General features: G+C 32.8%; 1 pseudogene; it reads left to right on the top strand.

Moving 5' to 3' along the window:
* Positions 1-23,452, top strand: part of LOC119251453 (protein eyes shut homolog) — a 97,522-nt pseudogene that overhangs the window by 14,423 nt on the left and 59,647 nt on the right.

Here is a 23,452-nt window from a genome sequence, read left to right as displayed (position 1 = left end):
TGTACTATTTCTTTGAAGAATAACATTAAAACTTGATGTGGATTGCATTGAGTCTGTATATCGCTTTGGGTATGATGACCATTTTGACAATGTTAATTCATCTCATCCATGAATAGGAGATATCTTACCATTTCTTTGTGTCTAATACTTCTTTGAACAATGCCTCATTATTTTTCTTGTATAGGTCATTCACTTCCTTTAAGTTTACTATAAGGCATTTTTTTTTTTTGTAATTGTAAGTGGGGTCATGTTCTTAATATCTTCCTCTTATAACTCATTGTTTGCATAGAGGAAAACAACTGATATTTTTAAAAGAGTTTATTTATCTATGCATACAAGAACTGGGATACAGGCCAGAGGTGTGGGGGGAGGAGGGAGAGGATTCATCAGAGACAGAGTGGGGAGAAGAACAGATCCACTGAAATACACTGCTAAGGGGAGCAGTGGGCAAGGTAGGAGAGGTCTGTTGCACCATGTGGATAGCTCCTGGCTCACTGGGGGATTGAACTGTGCTGCAGAGGCTGCAGATTGCCACACGGTGCTATGCTTAACCCCTTGTGCCACCAGGGAGACTGGCAACTGATTTTTGTATGTTGATTTCGTAACTTGCCACTTTGTTCAATAATTTATTGTTTCAACTAGTTTCTCAGTGGAATATTTAGGGTTTTCTATGTATATTATCTCCCCATCTGCAAACACATTTTTTTAATGGCTGAATTTATAGTCCAAACATAAAAACTCAACTAGAAAGAAAGTCTTTTTACTTAATTAAGAGTTTCTTTCAAAACAATATCATCTGGGGCCTCCCTGGTGGCAAAAGGGGTTAAGCACTGCACTATGAAGCATTCTGCAGCCTCTGCAGCACGAGTTTGATCCCTGGCCAGCCAGAGAGCAACCCACATAGCAAGGAAGGACTCTCCTGTCTTGCCCACTGCTTCCCTCAGCAGTGTATTTCAGTCAGTCTGCCTGTTCTGTTCCCCACTCTGTCTCTGGTGAGTCCTCTCACCCCCTCATCTCTGGCCTGTACTCCAGCTCTTGTATGCATAAATAAATAAATCTTTAAAAAGAAAAACAATATCATCTGTCTTTCTATCTTCTTTTTATCTATCATGCCTCTCTCTCTCTCTCTCTCTCTCTCACACACACGCACACATACACACATACACACACACAGAGGATAGCTTTGCTTCTTTCCCTATTAGGATTCCTTTCATATCTTTTGTATAATTGCTTTAGCTAGGACTTTCAAAACTGTTGAATAGCAGTTGCAAAAGTGGACATTCTTGTCTTGTACCAGATCTTAGTAAAAAGAGCTTTCAGATTTAACCACTGAGGATAATCTCAATTGTGGGTTTGACATATATATCTTTTATTTTGTTGGCATGTTCAATTTATTCTCAGCTTTTTGAGGGTTTTACTCATAAATGGATATAGAATCTTATCAAATGTTTTCTTCACATTCATTTATATTTTCAAATGTTTCTTATCTTTCCTTTTATTGAGGTGGCAAATTACATTGATTGATATTTTGGGATGTTGAATCGTCCTTTTTCCCTGTTATAAATTTCTCTTTCATGGTGTATAATCCTTTTAATGCATTGTTTGACTCAGTTTGCTAAGATTTTTTGAAGATTTTTGCATCTGTATTCGTTAGGGAAATTGGTCTGCAGTTTTATTTTTGTGTATTATCTGTTGTCTTTGCAGAGCTTTCCTATTAGAGTAATGCTGACCTCATAAAATGTGAGATCTAATGATGAGGAAAGGTCCTAAAAAGAAAAATATTTGATAACTACACAGAACCAGAAGTCAATCTAGTAACTATGTAAATTATACCATCTGAGGTCAAAGTGAGGATTTAGGGGAAACTAAACTATGTCAAGTTTATTTGGTAATTTGGGTCATCAGAGCAAAATAAGGAAAAAAAAAAACATTGAGAAATATAGGGAAGATTTTAAGTTTGGAAATATATGATTTTCTTTTAATGGGAGTTCCTGAGACCTGGCATGGAGCATTATAAGGGAAGTGGGAAGACAACTATGACCTAACAAAGGGAAATCCTCCACTTAGCTTGCAATAAAATATGGGAAAACAACTAACAGAGTAATAGTATGTCTTCATTGTGAGAGACAAAGGGGGAATGAGCTGCAGATGTGATCATTGTAATGCTTTGCTTTTCTCTAACTGTGAGGTATGATGAACATATTTTCATCTTCCTTCTGACTATCTGTATTTCTTCTTTGGAGAAGTAGATCTTTGGGATCTATTCAGAGCCTCTGCCCATTTTTTTTTTAAATGGGTTGTTTCATTTTTATTGTAGAGTTTTATGAGTTCTTTGTATATTTTAGATATTAATTCCTTGTTTATATTATGTACAAATATCTTCTCCCATTTTGTGCATATCTTTTTCTTTTGAGTAAAGTTTATTTCACTGTAAAGGGCATGTTAATTTCATGAAGGCCCATTTGTTTAGATTTGCTTTTTTTCTCCTTGCCATTGGCACATGTCCTTAAACACAACTCTAAGACTGATGTCAGGGCCTCCTCTGGTGGCGCAGGCGGTTGAGCACAGCACTGTGAAGCTGTCTGCAGCCTCTCCAGTATGGGTTCAATCTGGGCCAGCCAGCGAGGGTCCCACATGGCGTGGTGGCAGACTTCTCCTGTCTGGTCCACTGCTCCCCTTCTTCAGTCTGCCTGTTCTGTTCCCCACTCTGGCTCTGGTGAATCCTCTCATGCTCCCTAGCCTCTGGCCTATACCCCGGTTCTTGTATAAATAAATAAATAAATCTTTAAAAAAATTTAAAAAATATGGACTTTATCTAAGGGTAAAAGAATATTAAGGGTAAAAAAAATTAAGACTGATATCAAAGAGCATTACAATCTATATTTTTCTTATGTCATTTTTGCTCTTGTTTCTTAGGTCAAGATTTTAATACATTTTGAATTCAGTGTTATGTTTTATTTTTGTTTCTAAATAAATACATCATCATAGGGTATTTCTGAATTAGAATTACATATTGTCAAAATTTTGATATTCATTAGTAAATAATTGGCAGAACTTGATCATAATTAACTTTTTTATATAATATGACTATTTTGAACTAGTTGAAACATTATAATTCATTTTATTTCATTTTTATAGGTATAAATTGTTCAGAAATAATTGGGCAGTGTCAACCACATATCTGTTTCCATGGAAACTGCAGCTGTATTACTGCAAATAGTTTCATTTGTCAATGTGATGAACAACTTTCAGGTAAAAAGTGTACCTATACCCAAAATTGTATTTTCAATTTTATTTAATTTAAAATGTTTAATTATTACTTAAAATATTATTTTGCAGGTTCAATGTCATCATTTATTTTATTTTTATGAAGATTTTATTTATTCATGCATACAAGAACCGGGGTACAGGCCAGAGGTGCGGGGCATGAGAGGATTCACCAGAGACAGAGTGGGGAGCAGAATAGCAGAACAGGCAGACTGACTGAAATACACTACTGAGGGGAGCAGTGGTCAAGACAGGAGAGGTCTGCTGCACCATGTGGGTCACCTCCCTGGCCAGGAATCAAACTTGTGCTGCAATGGCTTTGGATAGCTTCATAGGTTGCTTCTTAACCCCTTGTGCCACCAGGGTGGTCCAATGTCATTTTTTTTTAAAGGATTTATTTATTTTATTTATACAAGCACTGGGTACAATCAGAAGCACGGGAGGTTGAGAGAATTCACCAGAGACAGAGCTGGGAACAGAACAGGCAGACTGATGAAATACACTGCTGAGGGGAGCAGTGGGCGGCAGGAGAGGTCTGCACACCAGGTGAGACCCTCGCCTGGAGGCCGTGGATTGATCTGGCACTGCGGAGCCTGCGGGCAGCTTCGCAACCCAGCGCTCAACCCTGCACCACCAGGGAGGCCCCCCAATGTCACCTTTTTAAAGATAAATTTATTAATCTATTTGGTTAACATTTAACTGATTATTTTGCTAGATATTCCATAATATAAGGGTTTGTCACAGTTGACAAGTTTTTCACCACAAGAAAATACATGTATGTTTGTGCATCACACCCAACAGCAAAGCATTAATAATTTTCTGCCATAGGGCCTCCCCTGGTGGCACAGGCAGTTGAGCACAGTGCTGTGAAGCTCTCCATAGCCTCTGCTGCATGGGTTCAATCCCAGCCAGCTGGTGAGGGTCCCACATGGCAGGGCAGACCTCTCCTGTCTCACCCGCTGCCCCCTCAGCAGTGTATTTTCGTCTGTCTGCCTGTTCTGTTCCCCGCTCTGGCTCTGGTGAATCTTCTCACCCTCCTGCACATCTGGCCTGTACCTTGTTCTTGTATAAATAAATAAATATTTTAAAAAAAAAAGGACACTAGAGTCACTTTAAAAAAAATAATAATAATCTTCTGCCATAGAAATAGTGCACATGTTACACATAATTTACATACTTATATCTAACTTATTTCCTTAATCCTGATATTAATTTAAAGATGTAAAATGAAATTATTCTTTAAAACCAATAGTTTCTTAAAATTAATTAAATGTGAAATGATTGAAAATGTTTTTAAACCACTTCCATCATTGGACTCTTCTCTACTTTCCATTTGCTGAAAATATGCCTCTTTCCTTCTCAAAATGTGCTAACAAGCTACAGAGAATAGTAAAATTTCTGAGTGTTCTACTAAGTAAATTGAGAGAGATTAGATAGTTTGGTAGAGTAGATCAGTCACTGCCACATAGATAGGTGGTTAGTAATAATGCAAGCAGTAAGAACACAGATTCTCTTCAAAGAAGTCATTTTATTTTCTGAAGTTGTTTATTTGATTGAAATAGATTATGAATTCAAAGATGTTTACAATAACTATACCATATCTGGGATACTTATGTTGACCATATAATTTATTTTTCAAACCATGGTCATTTTGAGCAAAAGAGTAGTTACAATTATATATTGTTTGAAATATTTATTTATTGAGTGGCAAATTAGTTTCATTAAACAGGCAGCTAAAGTAGCCCTACTCAAAATTTATTTTAATAAAACTTACTCCAGAGATAATAATTGTAACTGGATCTCTGCAAATCAAATTACTTTACATTGATCATCTGAGCATTACACAATAATATAAGCAGAAACTATGTTTAGCCATATATGTCTCTAATACTGTGTGTCTATTTTTCTGAGATTGAATATTTTTTTCGATATACTCTTTTTTTTAAATTTTCATAAAATTATAAAATCTTCAAGGTTGTATCTGTGATTAATAAATTTGAAATTATTTATAGCTTTACCTGACTTTTCTCTTGACAATGCCATGCTTAATTAAGGACATTTTCAATGTACACTTACTGAGTTTCCTGCTAATCTGAAAGAAAAAATTGCTAAATGGAAAGTATCTTCATTTCTATACTTTGTATAAAATATGACATCAATGTTTTCATAGAAGCCATAATTTTTAATTTATTCAGAATTACTTTATTTGACAATATTAAAAATGAAATTGTCATGGAAAAAATTCACCACATTGTTATAGGCCTTCTCAATTTATGTCTGTTATATTTTAGCAGATAGACAACCTTGAAAATAATACCCTACAATTGTTGCTTCCCCCAATGCCAGCTATCCTAAAGAACAGTTGTGTAAAATCTTACACATTTTTTGAACTCACATTTTCGACAAGGTCTTCATTAGATTTTGTAGAAACACATCTTAATTTATTTATAAGTAAGTTCAACTTCAATAACTATTTCAAAAATTAATTTCTTAGGGACTTAGCATATTAAATTGTTTGATTAAATGTATACATGAATTTAAACAAGACAAAACCAGAATTTAGAGGATTGTTTTATCAAACTGTCAAAACCTACCTGAGAATCTTAGGCTTATTTTTAAACTTACTCTTTAAAGGCTTAAACATTTCTGAAATCTAAACGTTAGTAGAATACAAGAGAAAACACATTCTGTCCTATTAGACTTTTCTTTCAATATCATCTATACCCTAAAAAATGAATTCTGTAGTACTGTGGATAATTAAAATTCATAATAAGTTTTACAATAGATTCTGTTTTTATTGTGTGTATAGCATAACTAGTTTTAATCAAACTGTAAATTATGTGTTCCAATGACATACCTGTTTCATTGTTCTCTCAATTTAATTAAAATAATATATGTACATATCAATAGCATTATACACTTCACAAAATTAATTGTTTCACTACAAGGACATATAACTCCAAACATTTTTGCTAGGTTTTCAATAGCTTTCCTGATTTTGTCAGATATCTTACCTTTTAATTCAAGGAATTTGATGGAAAAGTCATATCATTATTAAATTATTGATTATTTGAAGCCTCTGATTTTACTAATACCAGGCTGACATATTTTTACTGTGTGTGATTCTGTTCTGTCTTTTGAGGGAACACAAATGTTAAAAGACTGTCACTTTATTTTTTGTATGCATAGGGACATTTGCAGTAGAAAATGAGGGAAATAATTTGGGAATGTACATTTGAGCTATATGAAAAGATATACTTTCCAGAGTCATATATAATAATAACAAACATAAAATTGAAATATGTGTATTAAAATGTAAGTTATTTATTTTGGTCTTATTACATTTTAAATATTTTTGTAAAATATAAACATCAGTACACATAAAATGCACATATCTCTAGATATATATATGAGGATCTTACTAAGATTTTTTTTTTTTTTTGGACAGGGTCAGATAGTAAATATTTCAGATATACTGAGTCATAAGATCTCTATGACAATAACTTAACACTTCTATTGTAATGTGAAAAGCAATTGTAGACAGTATTTAAATATATGGATATGGCAATGTTCCAGTAAAACTTTATTAAGAAAAATAGCTGGAATATGTGACTCAGCTATAATTTGCCAACTCCTCATTTATTCCATGTAATAAATGGCACCCTCTACAGTTAGAATATAGGAACAGACTGCTTAGCCTCAATTTGTTGCTCTCATAAAGTAGAGATAATTTCCTTTGATTCCCACTGACCCAGCTTACTCACAGTCAGGAAGCTTTGTCTGCAGTGCATGCAGTACACATATCTGACAATGTTGTCAGACATTGCCAGATCCTTCTACTCAGAAAAGGTGTCTGTTAGTTTGACTGTTTGAGTCTTCAAGATCCGACAAGAGAAATGAGAGATATGATATACTCTGTATCTGGAAAGGATTGGAAAATAGGAGGTAGATTATCACCTATTCTCCTGCTTATATAACTTCATGTTAAAATAATTTACCATTTACGTATCTGTCACATCCCTAGAAAACAATGACAGGATTTAAAATACAAAATGGTGATCAGTCAAACTCATCCCTGTTTATTTTAATGGAACTATGAATGGTAGTACTAATGAATGGTTAGAATATACAGAACAAAGAATAATTTGATAATTGGAGAGAACTGATAAATTAGCAATAATTTGTCTTATACTCCGGAAGCATAAGCAGGTACTATTGTGGACAAACCTGGATAACGATACTGTTAGGAAATCCAGTAACTACAGTCAATTAGAATATTTTTGCTACCCTTTGCAGTATTTTATTACTTAAAGTTTCAGCCAAAAATGCATAAAAAACATCACATTTTAAAAATTTATGCTATTTCTAGATCTTGTCATATACTCATCTGTATATGAAACTAACGTCTTTGTTATCTTTTGCCACTGCAATAATCTGTGCATATTAATATAAATTATCTGTACATGAATTGGATTCATAAATAAATTGAGATTATAATGTTTCAATGAGTCATAGTAAAAGTTCAAAAACTCTGTATTTCCAATCCTTAGTGAGTGATTGTTATATAATTTAGCCTTTATGTCATACTTAGTTTAATTTTGAGTTTTACTTCTAACCAAGAATTTTGAAACTCAGATCATTTGGGAAGCTATAGCTACCAAACTAAAAATAGTTTCATAAGCTACTAATAACAGATTTAATCACACTACAGAGAACTGAGTTGTAGAGGATACCAATCCTATTTAAATTAGCGAGCATTCAGAAAAAAAAATCAGATTCCTTATTATTTAGATACTTCAAATATTGTGAAAGAGTATGAACAGAATAATTAGCCTTGAGGCATACTGCAATCTCAGGCATTAATACAAATAAAATTAAGAATTAAATGTTTAAACTAAAATTATATGAAAATGCATTCATTGTAATTCCAAATATTAAAAAATTTACATGTGACTTATATCCTTTGTAAAATGATTGGCTTTAATATTAACACTTAATAATGTATATAGCAAATATATTTTAGCAATTGAAGGAATGATTAAATTCTTATTCTGTAAATGATAAGTTCCTGGCTTATTTTTAAAACTTTTCAAATCTAAGTTTAATGCAGGTAAAAATCGTCGTTAAGTAAAATCTGTAATCTTAGTTTAGTAATGCTCTACAGATATATAAAAAAAAATTCAGTTTCTAGATTTAAGAAGATGTATTTGCAAGGCACGCTGGAATCCCTACACTTAAAATGAGTAATTTAAAGAGATCATAGTATGGCATGGGAGGAATAATCAATTCTCAGGGTATCATAATCTCAGGTATCACTTAGACAGGTAATAAGAGGTACACTTTAACTAGTAAAAAATGCTGTAAGATATTTTATTAACAATTTAAATCAGGGCCTCCCCGGTGGCGCAGCGGTTCAGCGCTGGGTTGCAAAGCTGCCCGTAGCCTTTGCAGCACCTGTTCGATACCCGGCTGCTCCCCGGCCACTAGAGGAGGGTCCCACCTGGTGTGCAGACCTCTCCTGCCGCCCGCTGCTCCCCTCAGCAGTGTACTTCGGTCCTTCTGCCTGCTCTGCTCCCCGCTCTGTCTCTGGTGAATTCTCTCGCCCTCCCGCACTTCTGACTGTATCCAGTGCTTGTATAAATTAATAAATAAATATTTAAAAAATAAAAAATAAAAACACTTGATTTTTAAAAATATAAAATAAAATAAACAATTTAAATCAAAGATAGGAAGAATATTTTCTTTCTTTAAAAAAAAAAAAAGTTTTGTTTATTTATGCATACAAGAGCTGGGGCACAGGCCAGAGGTGTGGGGGGTAATAGAATTCACCAGAGACAGAGTGGGGAACAGAACAGGCAGATCCACAAAACACACTGCTGAGTGGAACAGCGGGCTTGACAGGAGAAGTCTGCCTCACCATGTGGGCAGCTCCCTGGCAGGAGATCAAAGCTGCAGCAGCTGTGGACAGCCTGATAGGTTGTGTCTTAACCCCTTGTACCACCAGGGAGGCCCAGGAAGAATGTTTTCTAATGTAAAGTAGTTTTCTCCATTTCAGTGGGTAGAATTTATGAAGGGTAGTATTTTGTCCATGGAAAGGAAAGCTGGTAAAAGCTAAATCAGATATAACTTATTATTCATTTTTAATAATTGAACTTTAATCCTTTTTAAAACTCAATTCTGATAAAGCTTTAAAAATTAATCTCAGTTAACTCAACCCTGGATTTTAACCCCCTGCCATGTAGAGAATTGAACTAGTCCTTGTTTTCATAAGTGTAATTTATTAGATATTGTGAACAGTTAATCATATTACATGAGTCAGTGGGCATACAACATGTATAATCAACTCTAGGATTTAGCATTCATAAAACTAGGAGTTAAAATGATGGCAAATATTTATACAGGCTAATTTAACACATTTAATAATGCACATACTATTTTTAGGTGTTGACTAGGAAGGTGTTTGTGTAGTTGACTCTCTGTTATTACTTTTGCATAGATAAACTTCCTTTTGTAGCATTTTATTCTTGATTCTCTGATCACTGTGATTATTACCATAAATATGCTGAATTATTCTTCTAAGCACAGCATAATCCAGTTATATTACACTAAAAAACAAAGGTTCTGTATTCAATTAATAACATGAATGATTTCCTTTGCTGCCATATTCTGTTTCGATAAAGAACATAAGCATTGTTTTTGCCTTCTGATTAGTGTCTTTTCTCTTGTGACAAACCCACCTTTGATTGGTTGGCAAAACCCTGCATCCAAGTATAAATTGTTTCAAGGCAATTTTTGCATCTACTGAGTATTTAGTAGATGCAAAATTATTTATGAGATCACAGGATGATGATAAAAATGTCTAGTTCTGTTTTGATAAATGGGAGTATCAATTGATTACAAACTGAAATTACTTGAATGGTTAAAATGCCTATTTGTCTAAAGTTATAAAAAAATGCCAATTTGAATAATATTCTATACTATTCAATCACTAAAATACTCATTGTTTACTATATATACCTTTCTTTTTTATCAAAAAACAAGTCAACAAAAATAATTAATTTCAAGTCCATTTTACCTTTTGAGGAACTGGTAGAGATAAAATTATAACTCAAATTGTTTTACTCCAGTGATATTGATCTACATTGTTACATTGCTTCTTTGGTTTTAGTGAAAAGTTAATTAAATATTTAACAATGAGGCAGTGTCAGTTTGTATTTGTATAGACCGCTAGTATCTTATAGACCTTGCACACTGGTATGATTTCCTCACTTCACCATTTTTAATGTGTATTTCTTCACTGATTTACGGGGGGGTAGAGTTATAAAACCTTGGTAGAAATAATTAGTGATATACGTGTTTCGAAAAACTCTAGTCTCTGACTTGTCTTTTCTCTTTTAACACAAGGATTTTGATGAACAGGTGTTTTGTATATTGATAAAGTCAAATTTATCATTTTTAGTTTGGTGTAGTCCCAGTTGTTTCTATTTTCCTTTGTTTTCTTTGTTGTGGGAAATGAATCCTCAAAGATGTTTCTGAAAGTTATGTCATAGAGTATTTTGCCTATTTTTTCCTTTATATTTTATTATTTCAGAATCCATCCAAGTTTATCCATTTTGAGTTAATTTTCATGTATGGTGTGAGATAGTAGTTAGTTTCATTCTTTTGCATGAGGCAGTCCAATTTTCCCATTATTATTTATTGAAGAGTCTTTCCTTGCTCCAGTATGTGTGTGTGTGTGTGTGTGTGTGTGTATGACTCCTTTGTCATAGATGAGCTGTCCATGAATGTGTGGTTTAATTTCTGAGCTCTCAAAACTGTTTCATTTTTTTCCCTTTTATAACAGAACTTAGGCTATTCATAGTCTTTTGTGGTTCCAGATGGATTTTCCCCCCATATTTTGTAATAGTTGTTACAATTCTTTGAAGAATGCCATTGAGGTTTTCATTATACTTTCATTGACTCTTTAAATTGCTTTGGGTAGGATGGCCATTTTTACAATGCTAATTACTCCTATCCATGAGCAGGAAATATCTTTCCATCTCTTTGTGTCTTCTTCTGTTTCTTTAAATGATGTTTTACAGTTTTCCTTATATAGTTCCTTCACCACCTTTATTAAGTTTATTCCCAAGTATCTATTTTATTTTTGGTGAATTTGTAAATGGTATGGATTTATCAATTTATTCTTCTTCTAGCCCATTGTTTGTATATAAGAAAGCAACTGATTTTTTTTTTTGTGTTGAATTTATATCCTGCCACTTTGCTGAATTGATATAACTTTATTCAATGTTTGTTTCTTCTATTTCCTTAACACAGTCCAACACAGTCTGCTTTTTTCTCTTAGCATTTGATTATAAATAGAATGGCATTTTTTTTAATTTTACACTTTTCAATATTTCTTCAAACCAGTCATATGCTATAATCAAATAATTGTAGTGATATATAACAAACAAATCATACATATTCACATTTTCTGTGCTCTTCTCATAGTTTATATCCTCTCTAAAATGAAATCTCTTCTTTAACTTCTGCAGAATTTACACTCTATATACTTTCTATTGATTTATCAAATTCTTAATAGCAAAGCCTATGAACTAGTCAAATTTATACTCCCATGTTGTAGCATCTTTAAGATACAGAATAAATCTTTCATATTCAAAAAAGTAACAGATAGGTTATTCTTAATATTAAGGGAATTTCAAACTATTATGATTCTCTTTTGACAAATGTAATGAGAATAGGTCTAATGCAATATTTTCTCAAACCTATATTTACAAAGTTACATAGAACTATTATACAATTTTTGTGTACATTATAGAAAAGGATTTTTCTATGTGAGCCATATATAGAAGAATAATTATAGTTTTTCCTATCTGTTTTATTAGGACATCAAAGAAATTCTGTAAGAAATAAACCATCTTTTAAAAATGAAATATACTGTCTTGATATAAATGGCCATATGGGTAATATGAATACCTGCTTATCTTTGACTCAGAGTGCATTCAATTTTCATAGTATGAAAATTGCATGATTGCTTTCTTTGTTTTTAGAGTGATAAAAAGCATAATAACTACTTTTAGCCTTCTAATACTGAATGCACCAATTCTTCCCCTTGTAGAATGTTGAATTGGCTCTCATTGGTGACAGATGTCCTATACATTGCAGTAATACTGCCTATATAATTGTGATAATTTTCCACTTCTGATTCATCAGTTACAGTGATTTAAAAATCACTCGTGACTGCCTGAAAATGACTGATTTTTTTTTCCTATATTAAGTAATTTCTGCTGGTATGGTGTAAGTATTTTAATGAGTTCTTGAATTCTGTTGAAGTCTGCATATTCTAATTCTTTGTTCAAATAAACAGGTGTGACAATTTATAGAATTCCATGCAGAAACTCTAATTACTTCATCTTGGGACTTTGATTTTTTTTTTTTTTAATGGAGAAAAGCTGCAAATCTATTTTTTAGATACAGGAACATTTTTGAACATATGGCTTCAATTTTTATTTAGTGAAGAACTTGTAAATGAAAATCTAGAAAGCTAAACATGCTAAAATGTCTTACCTTTATCTTATAGCTAATTTTGTTATTGTATTTAGACTGTTGATTCTCAATGATATTGCATTTCCCCATGCTCACTATAAAATCCCAATTAAAGAATTATTAGTTTCATTACAAACATCTTTAAATAATTATGATCAAGCTTAATATATTTTATCTTATTTAATTTGAGTGATCATGTATATCAGTATTTTACAACCTACTTTATTATGGCCAGACTTACCTTAACACCTTAACAGCTCAATCAACTTCATGTTGTATAGGTTCGTATGCATTCTTGAAAATGAGTTGAAACAGATGAGTGTTTCCTGATTCAAGACAAATATTTGCAAATGATTCACACATTTGAGACTAAATTATACTGCATTTCAATGGAATTCATCAAACTAAAGACTAACTTTAAAATAATATGCCATGATAAATGATGGCATTCATTTGGATTAGATATCAATTCAGTAAGTTTGGAAAGAGGTAATTTCCTTTTCTGTCACTTATGTGTAAATTTTATTCTATTAGGTTCTTTTAGCTACTTAACTATGGCATTTGATCATGGCTGATGAGCCCTCCATTTGATGTTTAAGAACTAGTGTTTCACTTCAAATGCAGAGTTGCAAGGAATTTAGATTCTCTAATCCCATATTTCTTGCTCTTTGGGTAGCAACTGCTCTTACAAGGTAGCAATTCTCATCTTCTCCCTCAAACATTATTTCTTATTACTCTTGATGCTCTTTATACTTACATAATAAATAATTTCATGTGATATAGTAAAACTACAAAGCAAACATCATGCTTAGCTTATTTAATTCACATAAGCAGTTCTATACTATTTCTTAATTACTTTTTATTTTCTGAGTTCAGGGTGCAATACTTAAGTTACTTTGTAAAGATATGTGACTAGGAGAAGTGTTTGTAGGGAGGCGGGGCATACATTTATAAAATCAGTCTATGTTTATCATAACAGATCAATAAAATTCTGATCAAATCTTAGATATTAATCTCAATGTTTCCTTATATTTTAGCTTGTTTTCTTAGAAAATTTAATGTTTGCCTACTTATCAATTAAAGTAAAACAATTTTCAAATGAACATCTTTTACTTCTCACATAATTTGATGACAGCAGATCATGTAAATTTGATACTGTAAATGATGTGTCTACAAGAGCTTTTTAAAGAACTTTGAAACATATTTAATTAGTAAATTCATTGGTCCACAGAATATATAAATAAAGATCATTGACAGATAGATTATTGTCATTAGTATTGATTACAGAGGAGGTAGCTCTTTTAACTAACTGGTAATAATTTGTTTTTGTTTTCAAAACCAAGAATGGGGCCTCCCTGGTGGTGCAGGTGTTAAAGTGTCAGTGCTATCAAGCTATACCCAGCCATTGTGGCCTGAGTTCAATGCCTGTCAAGGGAGCTAACCCACATGGCACAACAGACCTCTCCCACTGCTCCCCTCAGCAGTGTATTTCAGCAGATCTGCCTGTTCAACTCCTCACTCTGTCTCTGATGAAAACTCTCACTCTCTGTACCTCTGGCCTACACCCCAGTTCTTGTATGCATAAATAAATTAAAAAACAAGAATGCATAATATCAAAATATCTGTCTAGTTTTTTGAAGTCTGTACAGTGTTTTTTTTTTTTTTCCTATACAAACGTCATGACTCATCTGAAGATTGTATACAATCTGAAGGTAGAACTTCACAGTACTAGCAGTTGATGCTGATCCTGGCTGAGGTGTTAAGATGGTGTTCTTAGAGGAACCACTTAGAAGAACCTCACCATGACAGTGGCTTCTACAATATGGTACCATAATTACACAGTATCCTCCAGAAAGAATGAGCTGTCTCACCTTTTATGGCTTTGCCTCATAATACTGACACAATACTCTATGGTTTTCCAGTCTATGGAAACCCACTCAGGATAGAGGGGAAACAAAAGGTTTGGAAAGAACATGTTCAGTTGAAGATATTGGTAAAGACATTTTTGATAGTCTGTCCCAAAACTTTCTTTTTCCTTGCTCATGCATACAATGAAACCTAGGCAATACTCAGGTTTCCCTTCTTATGCAGATCACGATAGCAGAAGCTACTCTTGTTCTGCCATGTAACATGCCATTATCCTTCCTCTGAGGCAACAGTTGCATTTATTAAACTATTTATTTTCATATCATTTTAAATCCTCTTCTTTTCAAGTGCTTAGAAAATTTAATTTATGCCTACTTAGCAATTAAAATAAAACCATTTTTAAATGAACATTTTTTACTTCTTACATAATTTGATATTAGCCTTATTTGTGATTTTTAAGCAAATAAGAAAGGAAATATCATATAAAATCACGTTAGTGAGAAACTATAAAGCTCAGGAGAGAGATAATATTATGAAACAGTGTTTGAAAGGGCTATTTTTTTTTAAATATTTATTTATTGATTTTCTACAAGAACTGGGATACAGACCAGATGCGTGGGAGGGTGAGAGGATTCACCAGAGAGAGAGCAGGGAACAGAACAGGCAGACTGATGAAATACACTGCAGAGGGGAGCAGCAGGTGAGACAGGAGGGTCTGCCCCCACTATGTGGGACCCTCGCTGGCTGGCCAGGATCGAACCAGCACTGCAGAGGCTGCAGACAGCTTCTCAGCATGACATTCAACTGCCTGCACCACCAGGGGAGGCCTCAAGGGCTAATTTTGGAATTAAGTAGGAAAAAAAAAATGAAAAAAATCTAAATAAATTGTGAACCATAAAAGAAAAGAAAATAAATTTACATGATTTCCTTTTCTGTAGATTTTTTTCTATAACTAAAACTGTATTTTCTATAAGTAGTATATTTCATGTTTCCTAATATGTGCTACAAAAATGAATTCTGTACCTAGTGAATTACAAATAATTTGTGAATGAGTCCTGATCAATGAAGTATTTGAAAATTTAAGGCATATTATTCAAAAGCTTACAATTTATAAAAGTTAGTACTCAAAAAAACTTAAGTCAAAATATGTTCCATAAATTTTCCCAATAGATTATATTTCTGAAATGTTAATTATAATGTGTTCTTCTTAGATATATAAAGTATAAATTGCAAAATAGTTAATGAACATCTCTCCTTTTGCAATCAACTGCCTTTCAAGATAAAACATAGAACATGCAAATATATCCATCCACATTCTTCCAGGGTGGTTATCTTTACTAGACCAAGATTACATTTGATAAAATGTAATATTAAAATTGTATTTCATCTCCATGTATATGCACTACTTTTTTTTTAAGAATCTTTCAGCTCTGGGAACTTGCTTTTGAACCAAAACTAAGACATATTCTAATATGTCTCATGATTACTTTCAAAATGCTTAAAATTGACAATGTCATGCTTTTTAGGTTATGTGCAAGGAATCTACTGCCTTTGTAGTTATTATAGAATAATGTGAAATGAAATTTATGGTGAATAAGTATAATCATCTGCATTTAAATTATATATAGTCATATATATGAAGCCATATATATGAGTACATATATTAAATTTATATATGAGATTAACAACATAAAACATAACATAATCCAGTCAAATATCTTCTACCATTTAGGTCTTATATTTAGTTTCTGATTATGTTTCGTTTAGCTAAAATGCTAAGGAAATTTTTACAAGATGTATAATTTAGATATTCTAAGATGGTTAAGTGATATGGAAACACCACTCTGTTTTAAGTTTCAGGATATTCTAAAATATTAAATGGTAATAGAAGTGTTTTTATGATCATGTGGCTTTCATGGTGAACAAAATACAAATAACTAATTCATAGTAGAGAAAAAAACTAGTCAATTTTCATTTTCTAAAGCATTTTATATTATAGTCAGGGATATTTTTCTTTCTAATTTTTCTGGCTTCAATGCTAGTGAGATAATGTCCTGAATTTTTCAAATTTAGAACTTTTTTCTGATTCAAAGTAGATTTCAACATAAATTATGGTAATGTCAAAACAGGAATTAGTGAAGAGCTAGTTGTGATAAGTCATGCAAGTTGTTGATCTATATCCAGTAATCTCCCCCTTCTAATACAGTTACATCCCCATTTCCAGCACTCACAACATTCATCTTCACTTTATTTTTAGCTCCTACAAACTTCCTATGCTGTCCTCTTTATACCTTCGCTTGTATTTTTAGTACCACACATAATATTCACGTTTAACATCTATGTAACAATTTCCCATCTTGACAGGACACTTAATGACTTTCATATTTATATAAATATACTACAAATAAAAGAGTTGATCTTTCATTGATTATGTAAACATATAATATCAGTCTTCATATCAACCCAGCTGCCTATCAATTTCAAATTATTTCTATATCCCTGGAGTGGCTAACGCAAGAAGGGTAAGCATATATTAACATTAAATATTTTAATGAATATTGCTTTAGCTGCAAAGATATATTAAAATGCATATTAAGATTGAACAGGTTGTATCAAGGACATCACACCTCATAAATTTTGAAACCAGTATAATATATTTAATTCATGTAAATTAAATACTAATAATGAAATGACAGCTCTTATTGAATTCCTTTATGTGCTGGGCATATTTTACATATTATTTATGTGTAATCCTCAAAATAATACAATGTAATAACAGCCATTATATTCCCCTTTGAGTATTCTAGGATAAAAGAAGTTCAGAACCTCAGAAAGCTTTCATCTTAGAAATTTCTCAGAATTACTAGCTAATAACATTTCAGTTACTAGCATATCTCCTATTGTGTGTTATTAGTCCTTTAAAACAGGTAATTTTATGGAAGCTGGTTTTACCATAAAGTCTACAAACACCCATATCTGAGAAAGTATTATTTTTCAATCAAATCTCTAATATATATTATATGTGTATTTATATGCATATATATGTATATGCTAAGTCTATAAATAAATTTTAAATGACTATGTTGAACAAGCTTGAATGTTTTCCTTTGACATGATTTTAAGTCACAGTGCAATCTGGCAATTTCTAAACTTAGGCTAAACTAGAGATTTAAAATCTTTGGAAATTTACTTACATCATTTCCTCAACAGATGCTTGGCAGAAGAGATGACTATGTATAGCTGAGAAAGAAAGTACTTTGAGGATAGTGAGAGATATATTGCAGTTTGAATTTCTCAGGCTTATTTCAACTATTTTTTCTTAGGCTGTAATCACAAGTGCTAATAAAAATGCACACCCCCCAAATATAAAGGCAATATTTTAATTAAAGCAAAAAGAACTGGTATTTTTAAAAGAAAAATACACTCACTATCCCAGAAAATTCATTTGATAATGAGACATTTACCAGTATATATTTTTCTACCTTTTTTTAAAGATTTATTTATTTATACATACAAGAGCTGGGGTACAAGCCAGAGATGCAGGCCGTGAGTGGATCTTCCAGAGACAGAGTGGGGAACAGAACAGGCAGATCTACTGAAATACACTGCTGAGGGGAGCAGCGGGTGAGACAGGAGAGGTCTGCCACGCCATGTGGGTTTCTCCCTGGCCGGCCAGGGATCGAACTCATGCTTCAGAGGCTGCAGATTGCTTCATAGCGCCGTGTTTAACCCATTGAGCCACCAGGGAGGCCTACATTTTGATTTTGTTTCCTATTTTTAGAATCCCTGGCCTAAGTTATTTAATAACAAGATACATAATCATTTTATGTTCTTGAAAAATGGAGTAGAATCTATCTATCTATCTATGTACAACTTATACATTTTCATTTAACATATTGGAACTATTTAAATAGTTCACAAAAAATTAAACTTTTTTAACTGCAAGAATTCCACTAAAATAAAAAAAATATTTTTAACTTTCTATGTCTAAATTACCTATGAAATTAACATTTTTGTGCTTTTTGCTTTACTTGGGGGATCAAAAATTGGTGATACCTTTCTTCTTGCAATATAATACTTAACTGACTTAAAATGCTTATAGATTTTAAGGTATAATATTAGGTTTTCCTGATTTAACAAATAAAAAATACAAAAAGTCCAGTTCACTTTGAATTTCCAATAAACAATGGATTTTCATATATTGAATAGGGCATACCTGTTTTGAAAAGAAATATCTAAAATTCAAATTGAATGGTGTGTCATATGTAATCTAGCAAACTTAGAGGGAAATTTGAATTTAAACTTTGTTTCTTGCCTCAGAGAAAAATAAATTGGATCAAAGTGGTAAAGAGGGGTATGCAAAATCTCTCAGATAGTTTTATTTCTTCATATAAAAGCTTGAAAATATTAAATGTTAAATATGGCACATTAAAATGTTCTTAATGCCATGTCACGTAGAATCTTAGAGTTTTATCCGCTCTGAGGGATAATAAAAATGTGCTTCAGAAATCCGAATGAAGCATTTTTGTGGAGAAGACTGGCATTTTGGTTTTGACTTGTTTTCCTTGAAACTTGACAATCACAAGGAACTGAAATTGTCCCCTCGGAAATCTCCCTTTCAGCGTTCCAATAATGCTTCCTCTATATCATAATCCAATGTGTATGGATGTGCACTCTTTCCTCTTGTTCTCAGTAAATAAACTTTGGCCTAATTAACCATAGGTATCCAGATGAAACTGGAATACAGGAGGAAACTAGCCAGAAAAGAAGTTATATTCAGATTCTTACTGCAAAATAGGGTTATGTATCAAGAAAATAAATATCCTGAAAATCATGCAGGAAATCAGTAATGAAGGACACATTCATAGATTTCTCCCTTAGTGTACAGAATGTTTAACTAAATAAGTAAGATAGCATCACTTGATGATAATGATAGAGAAGGACCTAGGATAAGGAATGGAGAACTCCCCCTATTCTTGCCAAAGATAGAAAAGGAAGAAGCCAAACACATTTGTGAGTTTTCCCCTTTCTAGCTGAGTTTTCCCCTTTCTAGCTTGGATCTTTGTTTTTTGTTTTTGTTTTTTTTTTTTTTAATATTGTTTTATCTATGTCTTTTCATCATTGTCCCCATAAAATTCCCACCACCAGTTCACCATGAACCATCACCCTAGTCCCTTGTGCTCTTCTCTCCTCTGTTTTGATCCCTTTTCCTCCCACTCCATCACAGAAGGTCTCTTGATCTTCTGCTAATTTTGTTTTATTATTATTATTATTATTATTATTATAATTATTATTATTATTTTGATCCCTTATTTGGTTCCCCTATATTCCTTCTATAAGTGAAACCATTCTGTATTTTTCTTTTTCCTTCTGGCTTATTTCCTTCTGGCTTATCCCTTCAGGATACTGAAGGGAAATGAATAGTCTATTATGGGAAAGGACACCCACACAGTTCTCTTGCCTTGACTCCTCATTGACCATTTTAGAAACAGAGCATTTCCTGGCTACCCCTTTAAGGGTAAAATGTCACAGGAAGAGGACCGGGAGGCTTGAACATCACTTACATACCCTAAGGTCTTTTCTGGTATAAATCCAATGAAAAAGTAACCGCGAATCTGTCTGATGTCTAGCGGAAATAGATTGGACAGCGCTCTTGGGTTCCCTCAGTGTTGATAATGTGACTTGTTTATTTTCAGGGGTAAGGTTTTATTAATTCCTATTAACTTACAGACATTGCAAAAAAAATCTCTCAATCTGTTACCTTTTAAATTAAATTTCAGTGAAAATAATCCATAATCAAATCTTTACTTTTGGTTAATACAGTTTTTGTAGTATGTTTTAATTCTGTTTTACTTTATTGCCCTCTGCTAATATTAGCTACCCATTCAAGAATAATTGGAATAATTTCATTGAGTTTCACAAAACATGCAGTTTTATGTTAATCAATAGGTTAATTTGTAAAGAATGGACATAATTGTATTTCATAGTATCTAATAAAGTGAAATATTTCTTAAAACGTATTTTAATATGTTTTCCTCTCAGAAGTCTTATATGTATAAGTAAGTCACTCAATTTGTACATACATTTAAACCAGATAGTTTTTATTATTCTAGTGAAAATCATACTTCTGATTTTATAATTGATTGTTTTTGTAAAGAAATGTCAAAAATTAATATCACAAATTAGCAAATATCATATATTAATATCATAAATTAATATCATAAATACCATAAATCGATAAATATAATAAATATCATAAATTAATCTTGTATCCTGTATGAGTCCTTTATTGAACCCATTTAGTATATTTGTTCATTCCATGCATTTTCTTGGTCGCTAATCAATTTCTACACCAAAAGTTAAAATATTTAAACTTTCCTTATAATTCCAATATTGTATCAATAAGGCAAATATGACGATGCATTTCTTTATGCAGGCTGTCACCTGTTACTTCAAAAATCTGCTGGTAGCAAACAAAAAATTTACATGTCCAATTATTTTAAAAAACAGTCCCAACAAAGAGATGTTTAGCCTTTTAGAGACTGTGCTGCATAACCTTTGAAACTATCTGACAGTAACTGAAAAAGAAAGTCTTGTAATAAAATTATAAGCCACTACTGTCCTTCAGAACTTTCTGACTAAGAGACCTGCTGCCAGGAGACATGACTTTGAAATGCAAGGCCCTCTCCCATCCCTCCTTCTAGATCTTGCCTTGCATTCATTCTCTTCTGGATTGTGACCTTGTTTTCTTAAGTCTCTAGATGGTTTCATGCTGTAAGGGACTCCCTTTTCAGACATCACTGTCTAAGCACCATCCAATAAAGTTTATTGTGTGTTACTACCTATGTCGTCCTATACCTCTATATTTCATGTCCCATTATCTATAATTATTTCATCAGTATCCTAACTACTCAAACACTTATCTCTTATTTACTTTTAGTTCTTTTTTGATTGAATTTATAGACTTCCAGATTTGGTAATGATAAGAATGTTAGCCATGTTTCTGATATTAAAGGAAATTACTATAAAATTCTCCATTTTGGATAATATTTATATTGGCCAACATAGTTTATATCTTTCTATGTTATTCTTTTCTTTTTTTTTTAAAGATTTATTTATGCACAGAAGAACTAGGGTACAGGCCAGAAGTGTGGGGGGTGAGAGGTTCACCAAACACAGAGTGAGGAACAGAACAGGCGGATCTACTGACACTGCGGAGGGGAGCAGCTGGAGAGACAGTAGAGGTCTGCTGCACCATGTGGGTAGCTCCCTGGCCGGGCATCAAACTCATGATTCAGTGGCTGTGGAGAGCTTCATAGATTGCATCTTACCCCCTTGTGTCACTAGGGAGGCCCTCTATGTTTTTATTTTGAACTAAAATTTCTCCTCATAGATCTATAGGTTATATTCTGGGCATTGGGTTCTTTTTCTTTCATACTATTTGCATTGTCAAAGTTTATATTCTGACTGTCAACTCTTTCTCCTTTTTTAATTTCAGTCTTAATTTCCTTCATTTCTTCTTCTTCTCTTTTTTTTTTTTTTTTGCCTTTGTTTCCTGCCATGTTTTGGAACAATTTATACCATACTTAGTTCTGTCTTTATTTTTCTAATATTTTCTTTAAATTATAGTTCTAGTTGTTAATATCAAAATATCTTTTTCACATAATACTCTTGAGGAATAAATATAGTATATTCAAAAGTTTTTAGTGAAGCAGGTTATATTTACTGTCTCTGTTACTCCAGTTCCATTTCTTAGTCTCAATATTATTTAAAAGCATATGGGCATTACAAACACGAACTTCTACAATTTGATTTTTTTTTATTTCTATTATAAATCCCTGCTTAAAGTAGTACAAGGTATTATTAATTGACTAATTTCTATGTTAGCCTCCATACCTCCATATATGTTAGCTTTCATACCTCCATATATCACATGCTTCCCATGAATTCTAAAATTATATCATCCTCTTTTTTTGATTTCATTCTGCTTTTATCTCATTTTTTTTCTTTTTTTAAAAAAAGATTTATTTATTTATGTAGACAAGAACTGGAGTCAGACCAGAAGTGGGGGGAGGGGGTGAGAGGATTCACCAGAGACAGAGTGGGGAACAGAGCAGGCAAATTTACTGAAATACACTGCTGAGGGGAGCAACGGGAGAGTCAGGAGAGGTCTGCTGCACCATGTGAATAGCTCCCTGCCTGGGGATCGAACTCGTGCTGGAGTGGCTGCCAATAGCTTCATCATGCTGCATTTTAACCCCCTGCATTTTCAGTAGTCCAAGAAATAGTTTTTTTTTATGTTATTGCAGCAGTTACTCACAATTTCTCACTAATTTTTCCAACATTGCTTAAAGAAGTAGAAGCCATCACAATTCAGAATTTCTGGTTCTCAGGCCCTGTGATGGCTTTAGCTATGCTCTATCTTCACTTGAGTGATAGACAGATTTCTCAGCCCCATACCTGTGACACAAGTTACATTCCCAACATGGTTAAAATGACTTTGTTACAGATCTACAGGAACTCAGTACCAGTTGTGGTTGATTTTATACCTCTTCACAAGTGATCTTGTTTCAGTGTGAGCTGAGAGAATATATGAAAAACTAAACTTTACAGACCATATAGAGTTTGTTAGCAAGTGTCTGTTTCTTAATTAATAGAACAAGGTTAGAGAAAATAAGGTGTTGATTAGAGATGGGACTCTGGTCTATTAAAAAGTAACATGTAACATGCAGACTTTGTGCTGTAGGTTGAGGGGACAGACATGGAAAATGAGTAC

This window comes from Talpa occidentalis, unplaced genomic scaffold (assembly GCF_014898055.3).
Source record: "Talpa occidentalis isolate TD23 unplaced genomic scaffold, MPIMG_talOcc4v2.1 talOcc4.2, whole genome shotgun sequence".
Lineage (NCBI taxonomy): Eukaryota > Metazoa > Chordata > Mammalia > Eulipotyphla > Talpidae > Talpa > Talpa occidentalis.
This window is presented reverse-complemented; position numbering and strand designations above follow the sequence as displayed.